Source organism: Theropithecus gelada, chromosome 5 (genome assembly GCF_003255815.1).
Source record: "Theropithecus gelada isolate Dixy chromosome 5, Tgel_1.0, whole genome shotgun sequence".
Lineage (NCBI taxonomy): Eukaryota > Metazoa > Chordata > Mammalia > Primates > Cercopithecidae > Theropithecus > Theropithecus gelada.
The window spans coordinates 1,761,494-1,765,664 of NC_037672.1; positions in this window are offsets into that span (position 1 = coordinate 1,761,494).

The following is a 4,171-nucleotide window of genomic DNA, read 5'->3' on the forward strand; positions in this document are numbered from 1 at the left end:
GGGGGTGTGGGGGTGGGGGGGGGGGGGGGGGGGGGGGGGGGGGGGGGGGGGGGGGGGTGGGGGGGTGAGCGCGGCCCCCCGGGGAGCCCTGTCCCGTCCGGCTGGGTCCGCCAGGCCAGTCGGCCGTGGAGGGGACCCTCCGGCTCCGACGGGGAATTCCAGGGCCGGCGATGGCGCAAAGGGTGCTTCCTGCCCGCGGCGGTCCCTCGCCTGCTCCGGCCGGGGCGGCTCCGACTGGGAGACCCGAGCCCAGAGGTGCGCCCCGCCCCGCCGCCCCCTCCGCCCCCTCCGCCCGCTCGCCCGCCTCCGGGGCTCCTCGCGCGGCTCGGAGATTATGCAAATCCCCAGTGGCTCCTTAATTAAATCCCTAACGAGGCGCTGGGGCCGGGCCAGGGGCGGCGCTGAAAGCCGAGGTCACGCTCCAGAGGGGCCCGGCCCGTCTGCGACCAGGGGGCCCCCGCGCCCCTCCCGTCCTGGGAACCACGGCGCAGCCGGAGGGGGCGGGTCTCCCCTGCCTCCCCCTCCCCCTCCCCTCCCCCCTCCCTCCCCTCCCCCTGCCTCCCACCTCCTCCTCTCTTCTTCCCCCTTCCCCCCTCGCCTCTGCCCCGCCCGCCCGGCAGCTCCCGGCCTCGGTGTCCCCACCGGGCGGCGCGCGCGGACCCTCCGGGCGCCGAGGGCTGGGGTCCCGGGCGCGAGGCCGCCGGGTCGGGGGCGGGGCCGGCGGGGGCAGCGGCCCCCCGCGCCCCGCGCTCCCCTTTCAGCCGCCTGTTGTTGGGCCAACAGCTCGGGCCGCGGCCGCCTGAAAGGCCGGGATTAGCGAACATTAGCGGCCTTTGAGCGGCGCCCGGGGCGCCCCTTCCGCCCGCCACGCCCGCGCCGGCCGGAGCCCCCCGCCCCGCGCCCCGCGGCCGGCTCTCGACCCCGCTCCGCCCGCAGCGGCCCGGAGCTGCCCTTTGTGCAGAGCTGGGGCGGCCCGTACCCTCGTGCCCTTCGGAGAGACCCAAGGGTGTTCCCCAGGTGGAAGGGGTGACGCCCCCGCTAGGTCACGGCCACCGCCCCCCAGCCCACCCTACCTTCCACCCCCACCCCAGCCGCCGGCTTCCAGCCCTTCTCCGAAACCCCAGCACCGCCTCCTCCCGGCAGCCTGCGGGAGTTTCCTCGGCTCAGCCCCGGGTCGCTGGGTCCCTGCAGGCCTCCCCTCCTCCTGGAAGCCCTGGCTCCAAGGTTCCATAGGCAGGTTGGCACCCTTCTCTACCCCTTCCCCCGCGCCCGCCGCCTCACTCTTTTCTCTCAAAGTGATTTCTGGGCCCTGAGGCCAGAGGGGAGGCTGCTCAGGAGAGGTCGCTGTCCCCAGACAGAGCTCAGGGCCCGCTCACATATGCGGAGCGCTGTCTGAATGTCCGGCCCTATCCCAGGACACCTGACCCAGATTACATTACAAAAAGAAGGTGTTGTTACTACCCTCATTTTACAGATGGGAAAATGAGGTGCAGTGAGGCAGCCCAAGGTCACCCCACAGCAGGTGTGGAGGGGGAACTTGACCTCAGCCCCAACACCAAGGCTGTCCTCGCGAGTTCTCACCTGGCCCCGCCGTCTCCAGGGCCGCCTATTTAGGATAATTGCTGGCCCAGGAGCCCAGGGGCTCTGCACATCTGCCCAGCCCTGCAAGGGCCTAGGGCCAGGGTCTTGGCCTGGACCACAGGCGCGTGGCTGGCCCTGCGGTCTGCAGGGGATGGCCTGGGCCAGGCTGCCCTCTCTAATCCTCCCTCTGTTCCTGCTCATGCTGGCCCGAACCGCATCTCGACCCTCGCTGCCGCCCAGGACTCGCCTCCAGCAACCCAGCCCCAGGGACACGTGCACACATGCACACGCAGGCACACACAGGCACAGGCACCCCAGCAGGCGCCCCGGCCTCGGGAGAGTAAACATCTTCACCAGAGGAAGCAGCAAGCCCTCTCCCAAGAGAAAAAATGTGGCCAAACCTGACCCAGGCAGGCCTGTGGGGGGCTGGCTGGGGGCCCTATTCCTGCTGCCACCCAGAGTCATGTTGGCCTCTGAAGTTTGGTGGTAAAACATTGACAGTCCCCTGCCCCCCACCCACAGGCCTAGTACCCACACGGGTTGCGTTCTGGGAGGAGCGTGGGGCCAAGCAGGCCAGCAGGGCTAGGCAGGTGGGCACCTACAGGTGCTGTTGCCCCAGCACACGTGTGGGTGGGCTGCAGTGAGTCCCCAGAGGGCTGTATCGGCGGGCCCCCTCTGCCCCCTGCATGCCCACAGCCCTGTGTCTCCTGATGCCCCCACCCTGTGCCCAGACAGTTCAGGACCAGTTCAGGCAGGTGTGGGGCCTGTGGGGCTTCAGGGGGAAGCCTTGGCTGTAGGGGGCACCCGTTGGAGCCTATCAATGCCCAGGGCAGAGGCTTTGTGGGTCCTGCCTACCAGAGTCCTCTGTCCTAGGCCCCAGGGTGATGAGCCTGAGCCCAGGAGCCCTGTCTTTGCTGTTTGGAGGAGTTTTTGGCCAGCTCTGACCCCCTTGCCTCTGGAAAGGCAGAGTCCTCTGAGTCCCCCATGGCTTCCACCCTCCTGGCCAGGACAAGGACAGGCCTGGCCGGATCCTGTGACTCTGAAGAAACCACAGGAGCCTGGGGTTTGCAGCGGGAAACCTGATCAAGTAATGACAGGGTTGATGTGGGGGCAACTGGCTAAGGGGGGGCACTCCTCCATGGGGATCCCATGGCCTCCATTTCCCACTGAGACCAGGCAGCAGGGCCAGTTCTCTGTCTTTGCTCTTGTACCTTCAACCCTGGTACTTTCGGCAGCTTCTGGGTCAGTTGGGACTGCTCTCCTGGAGTCAGCTCCAGGAGGGGTGTCAGGCCAAGGGGAAGCCATGCCCCATGCTTCGGCCAGCCTGCCTCTTTGTCTCATCCCTGAGCCACCTCCAGGCCCAGGTCCTAGGTGAGGGCTGGGACAGCAGGGAAGTCATGTGGAGTGAGGAGGAACCACAGTTCCCAGGGGCCTGCAGCCCTTCAGCCCCCCGAGGCAGGGCTCAGCTGCCCCACTCAGTGTCTGGGCTGGACCCCTCAGGCCTGGTTTCTAGCACCTGACCAGGCCTATGGGCAGCTCCCAGGAAGCCCAGTGCAAAGGCGGACGTGCAGGAGTTCTGGAGGATTCTACAGTGGCTGGCCACACCCCTGCACCCACTAATAGACCAGGATCCACCGACGACCCTTTCCCACCACCCGAAGACACTTTGTGGCAGGGCTATGTTCGCTCAGCTTTCTAAAGGGGAAACCGAGGCAGGTACCAGCATGCAGCGACTACCTTGGTCACCCTGGCAGGAAGGAGGAGGGCTGGTGAGGAGGGGGATGTGGCCTTTCAGCACTCATGGGCGTGGGGTGCTACTGTGCAGGTTCAGGCGGGGCGGGCTCTGGGGTGGAACCGGGGCGGGCGCCAGAGCCTCCCTGGGCCCCGCGGCAGCCCGGGCGGGCAGCTTTAATTACCGCTCGCTGGGCCCATTGAGCCTCGCGCTAATCCGGGCCGCCGCCGCGGGCAGCCCAGGCGGGTGCCCCCTCCCCCTGCGGCCCGGGCACGGGGTCCCCGGGTTCTCACGTCCCGCCGGCCCCAATTAAAGCGAGCTCGGCGGGGCCGCTGCTGTGCTAATGAGCTCTGTGGGCCTCTGGGCTCTGTGCCGGGGGTGCAGAGCGGGTGGGGGTGGAGCTGGCTCTGAGAGGGTGACTTGGGACCATTCCTGGGAAAAAGCCCCAAAGACTCCCCCACCCCGTGCCCACCCCCCAGGAGAAGCACCTGATGGGGGAAAGGCTGGCAAAGCCCTACGGGGTCTGCAGGACTCAACCCCGGAAGTCAGGACACCCACCATTGGGCAGGGGTGGAGGAGGATGGCTTCCCGGAGGGCAGCGTGGCCAGGTGGACACCGGGCTCAGGGTGGGGTGGAGTCTGCCCACTGTCTCAGCTTTCTGAGGGCTTCCTCTCCTCCGGACGTGGTGGTTGTGGGCATTGGTGGCCTGGGACGAAGGCCATGCTGGTGCATGTTCTGGCATCCACCTGGGGCTTGACTCCTGTGGGACACAGACACTAGGGGAGCCCCCTGGGCTTTTCACTCAGAGGAAACCTAACCCCAACCTTAACCCTAACATTGGGACCTGAAAGGCAAAAG